General features: G+C 35.6%; 1 pseudogene across 1 annotated transcript; it reads left to right on the forward strand.

Moving 5' to 3' along the window:
• The first annotated feature begins 12,641 nt into the window (after positions 1-12,641).
• On the forward strand, positions 12,642-13,331 carry LOC308649448 (14-3-3 protein theta-like; annotated as a pseudogene). The gene has a single exon. The product of its transcript is annotated as a 14-3-3 protein theta-like (transcript).
• The last annotated feature ends 6,789 nt before the right edge of the window (positions 13,332-20,120 follow it).

Below are 20,120 nucleotides of genomic sequence, written 5' to 3' on the forward strand. Positions count from 1 at the left end.
ACTTAAGGGAAATTTTATCAGTTTGTCAAAAAAGGGGGAAAACTTTGAAAGATTTATTTACTTCGCTGTTCAAAAGCCCTTTTAGGCATTAGCTTCTATAGCTAAGGCTGCTAGGATTCCAGCAGGGATATAGGCAGCTTCTGCTGTGGCTCTCAGTGGTCCTCACCTCTGAGTATCCATGTCCTTGCCTAGTCTCTTCCCCCAGTGTAGCTGGACCTACTGACCTGCTTCTAAGAAAAGAGTACAAGTGATGAGATGTCACTTCTGGGATTAGGTTAAAAAATTCTAACTTCCATATTGCTTGTATACTTTCTTTCTTTGCCTTTATTTTACTTATTTATTTTTTGCTTACACACTTTGATGAAGAAAACTGCCGTGTTGGAGATGCCTCATGGCAAGGAAGTGAGGGTAGTCTCTGACCAAGAGTTGGGGAAGAACTGAAGCCATTGGTCCAAAAACCTGTGAGGGACTGAGTTCTGCTGACAACCAAATGAGTAAGTGTGGAAATGGCTGATCACTCAGCCATGAGCAGATGGCAGCTAGAATTGTTGTCTTGATCGAGGCCTGTTGAGACATCTGGGACCAGAGGATTCAGCTGTGATACATCTGGATTCCTAACCAACAGGAACTGTGAGATAATAAATGTTACTTTAAGTTATTAAGTAATTAAGTTTTCTTTTCTTTGAGACTATGTCTTGCTATGTTGTTGAAACTGGAATTGAATTCCTGGGCTCCGGTGATCCTCCTGCCTCAGCCTTCTAAGTAGTTGGGTCTATAGGCACATGAGAACACACCTGACAAGCCATTACATTTTGGGGTGATTTGTTATGCAGCAATAATCAGCTAGTATAATAGGTCTCATTCTTAATATATTTGTAAGAGATGTCTCCAACTTATTAATATAATTTTACTATACTTTCTTCATGAATATTCACATCTTTTTACCTAGGAACCCCTTACTACTACTACTATTACTACTACTACTACTACTACTACTAATAATAATAATAATAAGAAGAAGAAGAAGAAGAAGAAGAAAGGAAGAGGAAGAAATACATATTTAGAAAGCTGTTATGCCAAATATAGGTGGTTAACGGTGAACGGGATATTTACAGATTAAATATCTCAACAGATTCTGGGTAAACTTAAACAAACAAGAAAGAGGATGGGTCCCTGGGTTTCTGTATGGTTTGTGTAGTGCACAAACTGGCCAATGGGCATGCAAGGAGGGATGAATGCTTAGAGAAGACTGAGGACTAAGATGAATGAGTGCTAACCTTTATGAGGCAGTTTCATGGCAAGGCTGATATTTGAATTGATTTATGAACTATGAATTTTGACTCCCCATCTAGGATTATATTTTTGTTAGATAAATGATTGCTTTTTAGAATATTATGATGTCTCTTCACAATCCCCTTGAAATTTCTATTAAAATGCAAACTACTCTTAATACAGTCAAGGCTTCTGAACAATATTATTCAACTGAAGTCTTTTCATATCAGATTCTAATCCGGTCTGAATACATTTGACTGCTAGCTATGTTCCAGGGAAATCTTATCTAAGGAAATATTAAATAAGAATAGAAGCCACTGGCAGATCTGAACTGAATATACAGTGTTTCAGGAATGCTGAAATGCCATCCATTGGGTGTTCCAGAATAATTTAAAAAATCAGCATGGTATCATTTAAACAAATAATTGATTATCTTTATGAGTTATCCCATCAGTGTTAAAACTGCTAAGTGCTATTAACTTCTTTTGAATCTGGAGAAAGAGGCAAGTAGAGGTCCTTGGGGTCACTTAGGTCAACTACAGAGTGATTCAGTTGCTGATAAGAACTCCTTTTTTACTCATTTGTTAGTCATTCATGGGATTTATTGCTTAAGTTGGATTTTGCTTAAAATATTTCTTTTGAGCATTGATTTGGGTGTCATACATCTCACTTTTTTACTGCAATATATTTCTTGTCTCTTATTTTTATTTCACCGGGAGGTACCATGGTGAGATTCTTACAAATGAGGCCCATAGCTAGTACTGATGTGTATTTCTAATAATTGTGTTTGTTTGTTTTGCATCTCTAGAAATGGTAGGACTGACACTTGGAGTGAAAACCAGAATAAGGTGAGTGTGAAGAACAGAAAGAAAATGTACTCAGTAATCACAGGTCAAGGTCTAACTCAAATGAAATGCAGATGTTGTAATAAAACCAGTAGTCCCAGCCCTCCTCTCTTGGCTTCATAATGTAAGAGTTTTCCACAAATCTAATACTTGTGTGTATAAGTGATATTAGAGTAGTGTTGGATTCACATTCTAATAAATCAGTGATGCGTATCTTAAATAATGAATACTTCATGATTTTGCTCTTGAGAGTATAGAAATAAGAGTGCACTGTAAGAACAGATTGCTGAGTCTTTCACTCTATTATCTTTGCAACTGATTTACACACTGATGACCTCACCAGAGCCTACGATACAGTACTGCACCAGCTTCATCCTCGGTCTCATGAAAGATGAAACTGAGATCACTTAAAGATTCTCATGACCCAAATCAGTTGGTCAGCTTCTCACACTGAGCTCTAGGCATTTTTCTATAGGCTGTTCCCATAACACTGGCCACTGTATTCTATGTTTATAAAGTGAAAACTGACAGGAGATTCAACTCTGAAGGAAATTGTTCTTGGAGGAGTTAATAAAAACAAATTTATTTAAAGAATGTAGAACTGGGGCAGGTGCACTGGATTCGTCCAACTTTGTCATCAAGAACCCACAGAATCTCAAATCCAGTCATCCAGGCTCATGGGGTCAATAAAATAATTTGGATGGCCATAAAAGCTTTCCACAGTTTTAAAGACCTTTAAATCCATAAAGAGGTTTCAAAGAGCTTGTCTGCAAAGTAAATAACATTAGTATTCTGGCAAGTGTGGACAAATCATAACCATTTTCCTCAGAAAAAAATAATTGATGGATTTTATTTTCTGAAAGCACAGCAATCCCTGGTGCAGTTCCTCGAGGATATGGCAAGCATCTAAATGTCAGCAGGTACCTGATCACAAACCCACAAACATCTGTGACATTCTTATTGCTTGCTAACATTGCAGCCTGCAGGGATTTTTCTTTACACGGGGGAGGGGAGGAGCAGAGGGACTAGTATAATCATGCCACATGCCATTCCACTGCCTCTTTCCAAGAAGCAGAACTAGACAAACTCTTACTGAAAGCAAAATAGTCTCTGGAATTATTTACAAAATGGAAACTGTATTTACTAGTTTCTGGTCACATACAGAATTGAGTGAGAAAAAATCATTAGATGTGTGGGAGATACATTTTCAGTCTCTGTTCGGCTACAGAAAGTTGCAGGGAAGAAGCAATCAGTAACTTTACCTTTGCAAGTTTGAACACATGCAGTGTGATAGAGAAATGAACCCTTCATATGTTTTCATAATAAAATGAGACTTACAAGTTACTGATCAAGCTTCCTTTCTGTCTCTCAGGATGCTTTGTCCTCCTTAGCCTTAGATTTCCTCTTCATTATTGAGTGAGCTCTTGGCTAGCGGGCTGTCGGGAAGACATTTAACTGGTCCCTGTGGGTGGGAGTTGGGAGAAATGTAAGGATTTAGTATTAAAAAATTAAAATGACAAGAAGATGACCATTTCTATAGGGAGATGATACTATAAAAGCCCCAGGGATGGAGATGTTGAAATAGTATATTTTATGAATTTGTGCCTAATTGAGACCAATTTTTCCTCCTTTTAAAGCTTGTACTTTGCGATAGAATGTTGAAATAAAGCAATTTTCCTTCAAAATCTATGTGGATTGTGTCTTAGGCTGGTAGATAAATAGCTGAACTTTCACTTTAGTAAGATTGGGCAAGTATCTACCTGCCAGCTAAGCACAGGGATGTACTGAAGTTATCATTTTGATCTTGTGGTTTGCCCAGAGATTGGTTTCCTTGGGTCTTACCTGTTCATGACACCAGGAGGCTTCTATGAAGAAGGAAAGAAAATGTGCCACACACATAATTGATTAAAGAATAGTGGGCAAGGAAGTGATTTTATGGAATGTGTGGAGACTATACTTTCAATTCAGTTTAAGCCTATGGAAGAGGGGTTTGTGACAGTAAAAATGAATTAATAATTAAAAAATAAAACAAAACAACGATTCTATTCATTAAAATCTCTATTTTTTTTGTTTTGTTTTTTGGTACTGGAGATTGAACCCAGGGGTGCTTTACCACTGAGCTACATTCCCAACCCTTTTATTTTATTTTGATTTAGGATCTCTCAAAATTTCCTGGACTGAAATTTGAGGTCCTCCTGCCTCAGCCTTCTGGGTAGTCATCACACCTGATAGTTTTAAGGCAGAAGGTCTCATTACTTCAGGTCCTTTGTATGTAGCATAAAGATAAAAAGGGTATGTCTGAATCATACTGAGGCACATATATTTAACATGGCCATATTGACATATAAGTGTGATAGCAAGGCAGCAATGGTGGCTATACACTCAGTGCCACTGTATGAGCTCTGTGGACCAGACTTCTCTACTTTCTGAAGAAACATTCGGGAATCTAGACCAGAAAGGAGGAAATGAAAACCATGTCACGGAGATTCAAAGAGCAGTTTCATAGAAGGCACACCTTCTGAGACTCCTAAAAGAATTTGAGAGTGTTAAGAGTTGCAGAAAGTCTTTTTGGGTTACATTAAACACAACCGTATTTTTTACCTAAAATACTGTGGCTTCATTAGCCAAGTGTAGATAACTTTGTGTAAGCTCATGAACTATTTCCTCTGTAATTCCTTATCTTTTTTCCTTTTCCAGCAAGATAATAAAAATATTTTAATGAAACCAATAAAAATGATTCCCCTTGCAAAATACTGGTAATCCTCAGCTTTCAACACTAGGCCCTGCAATTCTGGGTCGCTGGGTAAGGGAATTAAGTGTTGCTATGTTAGATGTATAAGGCATTCCCCAGTGTTCATTGGTGACAGAAACATATGAAGAACAACAAACAAAAATAGCAGCATAATTAAAATACAATGTAAAAGCTCATATACAAAGAGCTTATTCTCTTTGCTCATGTTGAGGCTTTTGACAAGAAAAGTGTCAAAGATTTTGCTTTTTGAAGAAATTTCATTTTAGTGCTTTAAATTAAATACAGATTTTATGTGTGTGTGTGTGTGTGGTGTAGCTAGCACAACTTTGAAATACTAAGAACTATGCTATTTTGGTTTGCTTCTTCCTTGAAAATTTGTTTTTTAATTGAGCATTTTTATATTATAATACTGGTACCAGGTCATTCGCTTAGTGCCAGTGGCTTGTAGGGATTCATTTATTTATTTATTTATTTATATTTTTTGTAGTTGTAGATACACAGAATGCCTTCATTTTATTTGTTTACTTCATTTTTTTGTGTGGTGCTAAGAATCAAACCCGATGCCTCACATGTGCTAGGCAAATGCTCTACCACTGAGCTTCAGTCTCAACCCTACTTGTAGGAATTCTGAGGTTATTTAAAGGGACTTCCACGTGTATCTTATTAGGTACTTTTTCAAATCACAAAGTTTCTATCATTCTGCTGAACCTAGTCTGCATCCTGGTTCAAGCCTGTCTCACAAATTTCACAAAGCTTTATTAGCCCCAATATCAGAATTATCTTCTTTATCTCTTCTCAGTTTCATTTTCTTTCTCAGTGCCACACACATAAGAAAGGGGACAAGAGGAAGAGATTCTGTTGCCTCTCTGGCTTAGGAGCCTTGACTTTGATATATCATCTCTATATCACTACCAATAGTTCAACATTGTTCATTTTTCTATTTTATAGCCCAGGCATAAAATGCATTAAGTGAGGTATATAAACCTCAAATGTACAGTATAATGAATTTATGTGTATACATATTTTTATTAGTGCATTATAATTACACATAATAGTAGGTTCATTTTGACATATTCATAAATGCATGAAATATCATTTGCTCCATTTCAATCCCCAGTACTTTTACTTTCCCTCTCTACCTTCCTATTCCTATATTCCTATTCTTCTTCCTATACTGGTCTTCCTTCTACTTATTTATTGCTTTTTTAAAATCAGTACTTTATAAATATACATAAAGGTGGAATTGTCTGTGGTATATTCATATACGCACATATCATAATTTGGTCTCTCTCATTCCAAATTTTCCTCCCTTTCTCACCACTCCTTCCTCCCCTTCATTCCCTTCCTCTATTCTATTAATCTCCCTTATATTTCCATGTGATCCGCTTTTTAAAATTTCTTTATTTTCCTCTGGTTTCTGCATATGAGAGAAAAAAATTGACCCTTGATTCTCTCAGTCTGGCTTATTTCACTTGGCATGATGTTCTCCAGTTCCCTCCATTTACCAGCAAATTACATATTTCCATTTTGTATAGATGACACATTTTCTTTATGCATTTGTCTTTAGACCAGCATCTGCACTGATTTCATAACTTCGTAATTTTGATTTGAACTGCTATAAACGTCAATATGGCCATGCACAGTGGCACACGACTGCACTCTCAGCAACTAGGGAAGCTAAGACAGGAGGACTGCAAGTTTGAGACAAGAATCAGCAACTTAGTCCTAAGCAACTTAATGAGACCCTGTTTCAAAATAAAAAAATAAGAGGAGCTGGGGATATTGCTCAGTAGTTAAACACTCCTGAGTTCAATATCCAGTACTGAAACCAACCAACCAAACAACAACAACAAAATATTGATATGCCTATATCAATATGGTATGGTATGCTGATTTTAGTTCTTTTGAATAAATACCAGGAAATGGAATGCCTGGGTCATATGGTGGATCCATTTCTAGACTTTTGATAAATCTTCACACTGTTTCCCAAAGTGGTTGTACTGATTTGCAATCCTACCAACAATGTAAGAGTGTAACTTTTCCCCCACATCCTTCCCAGCATTTATTATTATTTGTATTTTTGATGATTGACATTCTAATTGGAATAAGATGAAATCTCAATGTAGTTTTGATTTGCATATCCCTGATTGCTAGGGATGTTGACTGTTTTTTCATGTTTGTTGGCTAATCTATGCATTTCTTCTTTTGAGAACAGTGTGGTTCTTTTGCCTATTTACTGACTGGATTATCATTGTGTGTGTGTATGTGTGTATGTGTGTGTGCGTGTGTGTGTGTGTTTTAAGTTTTCTGAGTTCTTTATATATTTTGTATATATGCCCTGTCAGAAGAGTAGCTGGCAAAGATATTCCCCCATTCTATAGGCTCTCTTCATGCTCTTGTTTCCTTTGCTGTGCAAAAACTTTTTAATTTAATACCATCTCACTTATTGATTCTTGGTTTTATTTTTTGAGCCTTAGGGGTCTTTTAAAGGAAGCTGGTGCTTGTGCCAATATGTTGGAGTGTTGGCCCTATGTTTTCTTCTACATTAATGAATTCTTACAAACCTACACCTGGGTAACCATCACACAGATTAAATATAGAATGTTTCTCTTAGAAGTTCTTCTCATGCCTTTTGCCAGTTAACACCACTCACTGTAGGGATCCAGATTAAGTCTGATACAGCTATCTTGGTTATAAATGCCGTTTTTTTTTTCCTTGACATGCATTCCAAACCATTTAGGATAAAAAAGATTATAAGACATTTTGAACCACACACAGTTATTTCTTAACTGACGATTGACATTTTCATAGTTTTTGAGGTAGACCGTATCTATTCTGGTTGGCTGAGGCCCACCTTTGATTAGCTTGTCATATGAACCCCTTCCTCCTGTCTCCTGATATTGGGATCCTCCTGTCTTGTTGCCACCTAGGACAGACTTCTGTACATAGTTCCTAATGCATTATATTCTGTTAGTTAACTTTCTGTAACTATAATGAATGCTTGCAAAGAACACCTTACAGAAAAAAAAAAAGTTTATTTGAACTCACAGTTTGGGAGGTTTCAACTTTCAAATGCTTAGCTGGCCACATTGCTCTTGGACATGTGATAAAACAGTATATCATGGGGGAAATGCATGGCAAAACTGCTCACCTCATTATCTGGATGCAAAGGAGAGAGGAAGAGAAAGAAGCTGGAGTCCCATAACTCCCTTAGAGGGCATGACTTCAAAGACCAGAAGACCTCTCACTAACCCTGCCTCTTAAAGTTGCTGTCACTCAATTGTGCTAAATCAGGGACTAAGCCGTTAACACATGGGCCTTTTCAGGGACATTCCAATTGTAGCATGTACTCTATGCAATCCTGGATTGGTCTAACTTTCTTTGGTCTCTCAGCACTTTCTGTCTTTGGTGACTGGTTCTTGTACACCAAGTTTTCCTGAAACAACATCTGTCTCATGTTTCAAGAAAACTTGGTGTAAAGAACCAGTTAACCATTAACTGACTTCTCTATGTGCAGAGTCTCTTGTTTTGTATCTGGCTTCTTTTTCACAACAGCATGTCTATGAAATTCATCCAAGTTATTGCATATAATAGTAATTTGATATTTTCATAGTGCCATGGTATATTCTACTGGATGATTCCACCACATTTTATTTATTTATTTTTCGTTAGTGGACAATTGGATTGTCTCCATTTTTTTTTTTTTGACTTTCATGAGTAAGCCATCTCTGAACATTCCTCCATGTGTGTGTGTGCGCGTGCACACACACACGCGTGTATTTTTATGGACATAAACATTCTCTTCCTTTGAGTGTATAACTAAAAATGGAATTGCTAGGTCATAGGACAGATGTAGGTTTAGTTTACTGGTTATCAGATATCAAAGAATTTTAACCCTTCAGTTGCTGAAAATGTAATAAAATCTTTTTTTCTTCCTCCCCTGTTGCAGCATCAGTCCTTCGGACAGTAAAACAGGCTGTCCCATGTGATATCAGAAATAATAGAAGGAAACAGCTATTTCACCAAGATTTTTGCATATAGAATAATTGAAGTAAAATAATATTGTAATGAAATTGAATTTTTAAGAAAGTATTTGTAAGATTGATCCAAACCACAATTATTTCTCATAATAATCTCAATTTATTTCAAGAATAATTCTATTTCCAACACTTCTTGTTAAGTGAATTTTCCCTTTTGTTTCTAATTTTGTAAGATTATTTTTATTAATATGCATTATTTTATATATTAGGGGGATACAGCATGATATTTTAACATCTGCATTCAATATATACTGATAAAATCAGGGTTATTTGCATTTTTTTCCTCCATAGTTCTTTATGTTTGGAGACTTTGAATTCCTCTTTTCTAAATATTCATTACATATATAATAGTTTACTGTGAACCATTGTTATCCTATGGTGCTTTGGAACACCGGAACTTATTCCTTTTACCTGTGTTTTGGAATCCATTATTCAACAATCCTTTATCTCTACTTTCTAACCCACTATTCTACAGTCATTTCAAATGATTTTAGCTTGTACATATGAGAGAGAGCATATGGTATTTGTCTTTCTGTGTATGGCTTATTTTTCTTTTTTTTTTTTTTTTTTTTAAAGAGTGAGAGAGAGTGAGAAAGAGGGAGAGAGAGAGAGAGAGAACTTTAATATTTATTTTTCAGTATTTGGCGGACACAGCATCTTTGTCTGTATGTGGTGCTGAGGATCGAACCCAGGCCGCACGCATGCCAGGCGAGCGCACTACCACTTGAGCCACATCCCCAGCCCCTTATTTTTCTTAATATCCTTTGGTTCCATCCATTTTTCTACAAATGACAAGATTTCATTCTTTATAGCTAAATAATATTCAAGTGTGTATATGTGCCACATTTACCTCATGCATTCATCTATTGATGGGCACCTAGGTTGATATGAATCTAAGTTATTGTGAATAGTGTCACAATAAACATGGATAAGTAAGTATCTCTTTGGTGTGCAGATTTAATTTCTTTTGATTTATACTCAGCAGTGAGACAACTGGATAGTATTGGAAATCTATTTTTAGTTTTCTTGAGGAACCCCAATACTATTCTCCAAAGCATATTAGAGGTTTCTTCCCTCCACATCCTCAACAGCATTGTTATTTCTAGTCTTTTTGGTAATGGTCATTCTCACTGGGGTGAGATGGTTCTCATTGTAGTTTTAATTTGCATTTCCCTAATGACTAATGATATTGAGTATTTTTTCATATATTTGTGGCCATCTGTATTCCTTCTTTTGAGAAATGTCTGTTCAGATCTTTTCTCATTTTTAAATTGGATTTTCTGATTTTTCATTAATTTTTGATTTTCTTATATCTTCTGGATATTAATCCTTTCTCAGAAGAACAATTGACAAACATTTTCTCTCATTCTGTAGATTGTGTGTTCATTTTGTTGATTGTTTCCATTTTGCTTCCATTGTTTCCATTTTGGCACTTTAGACCAAGGCATTTAATTTTTCTAAGCACTATTTCCAGGATCAATAATACCTGTACCCTTTGCCAGTCTATGAACACAGTTGTTATTCAATAAATGCCTACAGAAAAAGAGATCCATATCCCTGACACAAGTACCAGGAATGACATGTTCTTTTCTCAGAAGGAGAAATTACCTTTCGCCTCAAATGGCTATGCCACTGTGTTTACAATTTCTGGGTCTGTCCTGAGCCCTTCAGCATCTCCCTAATACTTCTCTGCACATTTCTCAGCAAAGGAGATTACAGTTCCATTTAACCCTGGTCCAGAAAGTGTAACTCTCATCATAGTTGTTCTCTTTGTGTTGTTTGCAATTTCTTACTTTAATTAAAGGATGAATTTCCTAATAACAGTATCCCAGAAGAATTGCAGTCAAAGAACTTCAAGTCTCTCTCTTTCCCTCTTTTTAATTCACATACACTGTGTGTTAAACTTACTGGAGATCCAAGATTGATTTCTTCAAATCTGAGAGGCCTTGTTTTTGGTTCTTTCTTCAATTCTATCCTCACCAATATCAGTCTCTGTCTTTCTGTCCCATATGTAAGGGTTTGGGCTTTAGGGACAGTAATTGGGGAAGGACATGGGCAGAGTAGTTGGTCTTTTTTCCCTTTCCCTATGAAAATGTTTGGCAAGTGGGAAACTTTTACAGAATTATTGTATTTTTTAAATTTTTGAAACAAAGACCAACATTTTTATATTATGGTAAGTTTTAATTTTTAGATTGTACAATAGGGAGAAATCTCTCAGTTGCTCAACATCAGAAACACATGCAAACATCCTCTCTATCAAGAAAAGAGTAGACAGCTTCTCAAAATGGGAAAATAGTTCTAAACTGTGCTAAACTGGACTTCAATTTTGTCAAATTTCTGTTCTTAAGCCTCTTGAGGGTTCAGTGCTCTGACTCTTCCTTAGAGCAACACCCAATCCATGAAATCAAGGCTTAGAGAAATTTAAGGATTACTAAAATTAGGACTGAGACATCACCTGTGTTGATTAGAGGTTGTATTTATGAGTCTGTGTATCTAGGGGCAGATAAATGAGTTACAGAGAAGTTTATAAATATGCAGGGTTTTTGTTCCTGAGCCATCAGCTAATTATGTAGAAATTAAATTAGTATGCATTGGAATGATTAAGTATATAAAGCAAGAGATAAAGAAAAGGAAGAATACCTAGAAATAGGTCCTGCTCCTGTCATACCTTCAGTGAGAATAAGCCATAATTCTAGACTAAGACAGCTTTCCTTTCCAAATATAAAACCATGAGCCTCAGTAATTATAAAAATGCCTCTCACTGGGGCTGTCTCTTTCAAAGGTTAAATACTCCTTTCCTTTAAATTTTTATTTTTTTTTAGAAAACAGATAGCAAGTTAGATAAGGCTAATTTTTCTAAAAATAAAAGTATTATTTCTAAACAGAGAAAAAGGAGAAAGTATGATTATTTTTAAAAGATTCTTTTACTTACAAAAAGAGTTTTAATATTTTGGCTTTTGTCTCTGTTCAAAAAATTAGAGAAACTGATAGGGAAATATTACAAAATAGTCTTCGGACAGTGCCAGTTTCTTTTCTTTGTTCTCTAGTTCATTTTTCTCTCTTCTTATGCTTATTTAGCATAATAGTGCATCACAAGATTTAACTGGTAGCTGGTCAAAGACTGTAACCTTAGCATCTCTAGATCTTTAGAGCAACACACCCTTGTTCCAAGTCTGAAGCTCTAAATTCAGGGAAGTATGTGAACCAGATGGGTACTCCTGGAAGGGGATAAAAAAGGACCAAGTCCATGCCAAATCTCTGTGGTTGTGCTGCATATTATACAACTGTACAACTCTAAGATCAGTAATACGTGTCTGACATCGATGAGGTGGTGTTTGATATATAGCTGGACTAAACTACACGTAGAACTACGAAGTCTTATTATATGTATCGAATTTTGTTGTACATAACTTTGTCCTTGAGATGTGGCAGCTGAGCTTCCATAAGCTTTAATCTGAGTATAAAACGAAAAGTTGATAAAAAAAATCAAAGTGGTGGGATTTGCTGAGGAGAGGAGAAGCTATGGAGGAGGGCTCCTCCAGATCAGTTTGCTTGCCCTTGCTCCCTCATCTACCCCACTCCACTCCATGTACCGATAAAGGTAGAGTTGAGCCAGAAGGTCGAACAGGAGGAACATTAAGACAACACAGCCATTTGCCTGAAGGCAGTGACAGATCAGGGGCTTAGCTGTCCAGCAAGGAACATGACCTGCTCTCTGTAGTCTACAAGAACATGATTGGGGCTGGTGGTCTGCCTGGAAGCTCATCTCAAGCATCAAGCAGAAAATCCAGTACCTTGGACAAGAAGTTGCCACTGATTAAGGGGGTATGGTCAGAGATGAAGTCCATCTGCACCACCATCCTAGTATTGTTGGATCAGAATTTAATAGCCAATGCAGCTCACTTAAGAGAGTAAGGTCTCCTATGTGAAAATGAAGGGACATTACATCTAGTTACTTGCTAAAGATGCATGTGGTGATAAGAAACAAATGGTAGATAATTCCCAAAGAATTCACCAAGAAGCATTTGATTAAGCAAGAAAGAGATGCAACCCACACACCCAGTTTGTTTGGGACTGGCTCTGAATTTTTCAGTATTTTACCAGGAGATTCCCAATAACCCAGAGCTTGCCTTCACACTGGCTAAAGGCTTTTGGTGAGTCCATTACAGAACCTGATAAACTGAATGAAGATGTATACAAAGACAGCACTCTGGTTGTACCATTGCTTACAGACAATTTAATATTATGGACAACAGTGTGGAGAACAATGTGATACTGCAGAAGCAGTCAAAAACTAAATACAAATAGGGTGTTATTCTTCTTCTCTTCAAGAAATCTTTTTATACATCTCAAGTTTTTATTCCACTTGGATTTCCTATACCAAAGGAACCCATTTGTGTGTATAGAATCACCTGTTTATAGTCTTTTCACACTGCTTCTCTGGGAGAACTCCATCCCTTTATTTGTGCTCACCTTGGCCTTCCTGGCATGCAGTTACTGCTCTAGAAAAGTATGAATACCTTCATTTCATTTAAACATAACTTTCAAACACTTAGTAGAGGATTAAAAATGTATCTGGTATTTAGGTAATACGAACCAGTTTTTCAAGTGACTGTATTTTGTATTACTATGAAGACATGAAAATGTACTTAATTATGATTGAAATGGTGTGCTATGTAATTTCTTAAATTCTCCATTCCTTTACTTATTCTTTTTGGGGGGTTTCCTATTAGTAATCAAATTTTTCATACTCTTACTGTCTTCCTTTTAAGTAGGAATCCAGAAATATTAGATTGATAGGGAAAAGTACTTTCTTCGTGGTTCGAGGGTCACAAATTGAAAAGGCTCCTATATGTCACATATTATGGAAGTCACATCTATCTATGACAACAGGGTGTTTCTTACTCACTATTCATTTGCTACCATTTAAGTTGACAACTTCCCTTCTCAATAAAAATTCATTTACACCTCCTGACTTTGAGTTCTGGTATTCACTTTACTATGTGATTAAAGTAGCATATCGCTGCCTGAATAAAAGTATTGCTTTTGACAAATTAAAGTGCTTGTTGTCAGTTATTTTTTTTTAAATTTTAAAAATTGTCAATGGACCTTTATTTTACTTAATTATATGTGGTGTTGAGAATTAAACCCAGTGCCTCACATGTGCTAGGCAAGTGCTCTACCTCTGAGCTACAATCCCAGCCCTGTGTCATTTCTTAACACAACAGAAAGGGAAAATAAAAGCAGACAAGCCCAAGTCTAAACCTTCAGTAGTTTTCTATGCAGATTTGTAAATGTGTGAGAGGATTTCCAGTTTGTCTAATAATTGCTCTTTAGAGAATTGGACTACTATTATGTGTTGCTAATAATTGATTCCAGTCTCAAAAAAGCCTTGTGAAAATGTTATGCCCTGTGTAACATAAAATTAAATTAAATTTTATAAATCCCCCCCCCAATCTAAAAGTTGATTTTCTGCCTAATAGAACCCAAATTTTCTTCAGAAAATGGATAGTCAAATGCTCTGAGGAAGTCAAACACATCTACAGACTTAGGGAATAAGCTTCTCTTGCTAGTCTAAATCACTTGTGGCAATTCTATTCCTATTTCCAGTACTGATCAAGAAATGCCAAATGACTCAATTCTATTAATAAAAAGTAAAAAGTAATGCTAAGGGGATATAAACTTGGTGGTGCACTGAAAGTAACCATAGCAATATGTAAAAAGCTTGACCAAATTGGCTCAAATTTCTAGGTATAAATATTATTTTTCTTAGTCTCACAGACAAACATTAGCAATCAACAAAATCATCAGACACACATAAATCAAGGGGAGAAAAGGCTTATTTTTGAAGAGAATAAGCAATGAACAAATCCAGACTCAGAGATGATAGCAGATATTGGAATTACCAGAGAGGGAATTTTAAATAAATATTACTAATATGTTTAACACTCCTATAGCAGGTTAGGAAGTATATCAAAGAGATGGAAAGCATAAGAAAGAGTCAATTGGAAATGCCATGAAGAAAACATTAATAAAGGATAACTTCAGCAGGCTTATCAGTAGCCTTAATGAAGCTGAGAAAAGAACTAATGATTTTGCAGATAGGCTAAGAGGAATTACTCAAATTAAAATTAAAGCCAAAAATGAGTGAAATAAATAAAAAATCAAAGTACCCAAGGCCTTCAGATAATATAGAATAGTCTAAAATAGGTGTAATTGCACTCCCAAAAGGATGAAAGACAGAGAATGGGGAGAAAAATATACCAAGATATGATGATGAATATTTCCCAGGAATAATGAAGTATATAAAACAACAGGTCCAAGAATACCAAATTCAGGAAGAATGCTCCCTCTACTTACAAAAAACAACAACAAAAAAAGTCACTTGGATACATCATATTGAAACATATAACAACAAAACAAATTTAAGAACCTTGAAAACAGGAAGAAATTTTTTAAAATCAGAGAGACACATTACCTATAGAGAATCAGAAGTTAGAATTGTAGCTGACTTTTTTAGAAATTCCGTAACAGTGAATTGGACATGAATTGGAATCTTTAAAATACTGAAAAGCAGCCCCCAATTTTATACCCAGCAAAAATATTTTCATTCTTGGCCATCATGTTGCCACTCCAGCATGGGCAGACTGTGGAATCTTTTCTGACTGCCCCAGTTGATTTTGACAGCCCTTTTCTGAATTTCTAGAGTTCTGACCTTCAAATCACATACCATGTGCCTAATTCTTTCCTGTAGTGTCTTGTTATCTAGGAATCCCATATATAGGATCCTCCAGAAAGTTGGACCATTTTAGGTGGAGAGATTCTACTTTACCTCTTCTGCCTCAACTCAGTGTTGTATTCACAGTTGGAGGAGAACACATTTACATCAAGCTTCCTTCTTGGTTGCTTTTGACCAAGACATGGCACATTTTTCTCATATACATTCTGAGAGAAAGGAGTCTGAGAGGTGAAGTAAAAAATAGAGGACAAAAAAGGGCAGTTACTTCTTTCTTATGACACATGTTGCTCTTTATTTATTTTCTTATTAATACAACCTCTCCTTCTTTTTACACTTCCCACCCACCCTGCTTTTCTCTGTCTTCTTTCAAAAGGATCTTTAATTTTTTGGTGTGTGACTTCTTGGTTAGAATAAGAATAAGGGAGCAAGAATCTTTTCTTACTTCATTCACTCCACCAACATTGATAATTTCAGAATTACTTTCTTTGCACAATTTGCTGAGGAAGGTCAGCCAGAGAAGGCTTTGTTTTGTTGAGAGGATTGCCTGTGAGAATGGAGAAGTTTAAAAGGAGATTGCAGGAGAAATAGAGGGGAGATATGAAGGGATATATTGGTAATGGGTGAACCTGTGCAGAGAAGAGATTAGAGATGTAAAAATGGGAATTTGAAAGACTTTTGAGGGGTATGTTAACTTCCTCGGTATACTTCCTATCACTGCAAACACTTTGGAAGTTGAATTTATGAGGAGGAGAGGGAAGAGAGTGATGTTGCAAAATGCTGATGTTGGCATCTGAGAGTGTTCTGGGTAAGATCATAGGCAACTACAGGAAGTTTAGCCCCCAGGGATTAATTAGGTAATATTTACATACTGAAAAGAACAGCTGCGTTTCTGAATTTTGCCAATATCTGCCTGGACATTGCAGAAAAACAACACTTTAAAAATTTTTAAAGTGGGCAGGTGGAAACCTTATTTTAGCTTCCCAGTAGGAATTACATTTTGAGCCTGGGAACTTATACATGCTATGTTATGTGTATCAAAATAGAAACTATGAACAGATTTGAAGTGATTACTAGTCAAATTGCCAAGTATAATAAATCAAGAGGTCTTTGCAAATATGAATAGTCTCTAAATACATGTTCTTTAAAATAAACAACAAGTGGTTATACTGAGAGCCCATAGCTGCAATTGCATATTTTAACAAGCCAGTGTTTCTTTTTCCACCCATCTCTGTCTAATGACCATTCTTCACAAGAAGAACCTGCCTACACATATTAGATCCTTATCTGTCCAGAGGTGACTTCTTTATTCCTGGATAGCTCCAAATTAGTATTAAATTGACATTAAATAAATGAAGCTATAATTGTGCTTTTTAGAAAATAGTTCTCAAAGTCCACATCCAGAGCTACTTTTGCTGAGATACAGCTTGTCCAGCTAGTCAGACCCTGCTGTAGCACATGGAGCAGCCTTGCCCAGACACACATAGTTGGATAAAGCCACAGATTATTTAGAAAGTATTTCCTCAAAATTTGCTTATACAATGTGAACATATTTCTGAGCATAATTATCTGAGGTTTTCCCATAGGGACTGTGCAGACTGTGGTATATTGTTTTCAAAGATGGTCACACGACTCCTATCATCTTGCATGAAATTTTACAACATGACTTTGAGCTCCTTCATCATCAGATGGAAGTTATTTCTTTTCTCTTATGTCTTCTTGCCTTACAAATCCACTTGAAATAATAGAATGTGGCAAAAAATTTGGGGATTTCCAAGCCTGGACATCAAGAAGTCTTGTGATCTTTGTGTCTACCCTCTTAGAGCTCAAGGCAACTATTTAAAAATAAGTCTTACGCTGCCATCCTGAGAGGAAGACCATGTGAAGAAAAGTCCTGAGTGATGTGAGATTACAAAGAAAGAGAGTTTCAGCCTTGATGTGGCCATTCCATAACCCCAGTGGAAGCCAGACATGAACTTGAAGCCATTACTGGTCCTCCAGCCCCATCTGAGCTGCTCCAGCTAAACACCCTGTGAAGCACAGCCTTGCTCTCATTACAGAATCATGAACAAATAAGTGATTTTTGTTATTTCAGCCATATATCTTTGAAATGTTTTATTATGTGGCAATAAATAGTCAATGCTGAAGTTAACTTATCATTGTTAATAATAACAATAACACTTATGATGATTTTAAACATTTATATAATACCTCAAGTGTATTGGCACTTTAAAAACTGATCTGATTAAGTTCCTAATCTAATCCCTATAATGACCCTGTGAAATGGATAGTAAACTTGCAGCCTGGAAGAACTAAAAAAATCCAAAGTCACAAAGTAAATGATAAAGATGATGTTGTATAAACAACTCTTAGGTGCTAGGCACTACGCCAGGTTCTTTTCACATATTATCATTTTTAAGTCTCATGACAGCCTGTGACAATAACTATTTGTTTCTCCATTTTATAGATTAATTTGCTCCTGGTAAGTGGGAGAGCCAGATTTCAAACTCAATGTCTCTGACTCCAAAGTCCAATTTCCTTTCACTCTATAACATGGAACTCCCTTCACAAACATCCATTTGGTTATTCAAATTCATCTATAGGATATTTCCCTGACCTTCATATATGTTAGATGTGGAGCAAGGTAAGGAAGATATTCTCTTAATTTCTATGCAATATATATTATAGGGACTTGCAGTAGGCAAGAAAAAGAAATAAAAGTGATTTGAAATAGAAAAGAAGAAGTAAAATTGTTGTTATTCTCAGATAATATGATTTCTTCTATAAACATTCCTAAATAACCTGTAAAATAAGTCAATAGAAATAATAATTGAATTTAGCAAGCAAGGTTTTATAATACAAAATCACTATAAAATCAGTCTTAGTTTTTATACACTATTAGTATATAATTATAAATAGAAATGGAAAAGACTCAGTTACAATAGAATCAAAATCATGAAATACTTAGGTTTAAATCTAACAAAAGATATTCAGATTTGTATGCAAAAACTAAAAAGCAGTGATGTAAGAAAGATTTAAGTAGGAGACACATCATGATCATGGATTGGAAGACTCATTTTTATTTTCTTCAAACTGATTTATAGATTTGTAAAAATCACTATATTGATTCTCTGGGTGATTCCACTTTATGATTAGAGTGAGAACTGTTCCAATAGACTATAAATTTCTTTAACTGGGACCATCTAATTTGTCATTGAATCCCAGAACTTGGCACATAGTTGGCATGTAGTACATGTTTAACATAATACATTGAATGGAGGAATATAGGAAAGAGAAACATATTCTGGATATGCTGAATTTGAGATGCTGTGATATATCCTCCAAGAGGTGATGCATAGTGAACATATAGGGGCCTATGGCTCCAAGTCTACAGAGAGCTCTGGGCTGGAACGTAAGTAGGAAGTGTGGCTTAAGCCATAGATGCAGATATAATCATGGCTTAGGAGGGTTGTTTAGAGCAGATGAATGAAAATCCAGTCTCTTAATTCATGGCTTATAATTTTAGTTCAGAAATTGCATCATTTTTGCATCTTCCTCTTCTCCCATTCTTCCAAGGACTGGAACCCCTCAGTCCTTCCTGCTAACATTGTAGATTCAATGGCCTACCTGTCTGGGGGAAATTTCTTTGACTTTCTGTACCTCAAAGTTCCAGGGCTCACCCTGCTCCCATGAATGTGTCTAGCTTCAGTTTCTTGGATTTTTAAGTCTTTGGTATTCAGCTGCAATTACTACTATTATTATTATTATTATTATTATTATTATTATTTGTAAGGCTGGGGATCAAACCCAGGGCCTTGTGCATGTTAGACAAGCACACTACCACTGAGCTACATCCCAACCCTCTGCAATTATTTTTGTTGAGTCATATAATATACTACATAACATGATTGTATATTATAGAACACAGTGTATATTATATAACATAGTTATATGTTATATAACATACTTGTAATTGGGAACATTTTTTTTGAAGCCAATAAAGATCTCTATAAATTTTAAAGAAAAAAATATATCTTCTTTCTGGTAAAAATTATGTTAATGGAATCTTTTTTGGATAATTTCAAGTTTGGAATAACCACAAAAACCAATAAATATATGTGTTTTATTATCTTTGAAAATGAAATGGTAAAAACATGAATATTACTCATTTCAAGTGTGGTTGCTATTTTTTTCTATCATAAATATCAATTTATAGTTTGAAACAATTAACACTAACTGGTTACAAAAATCTTCCTGTATTCTCCATTAAAAATAACAGTAAGTGGGGCTGGGGTTGTAGCTCAACGGTAGAGCACTTGCCTAGCATGTGTGAGGCATTGTATCAATTTTCAGCACCACATATGAATAAATCAAATAAAGGTCCATCATAACTTAAAAAATGTATATTAAAAAGAATAACAATAAGTGACACTGTTTTTAATTTGAATTTTATCTCAAGAAAACATTGTAAACAT

Source organism: Spermophilus citellus, assembly GCF_964194105.1.
Source record: "Spermophilus citellus genome assembly, chromosome: 5".
Taxonomy (NCBI): domain Eukaryota; kingdom Metazoa; phylum Chordata; class Mammalia; order Rodentia; family Sciuridae; genus Spermophilus; species Spermophilus citellus.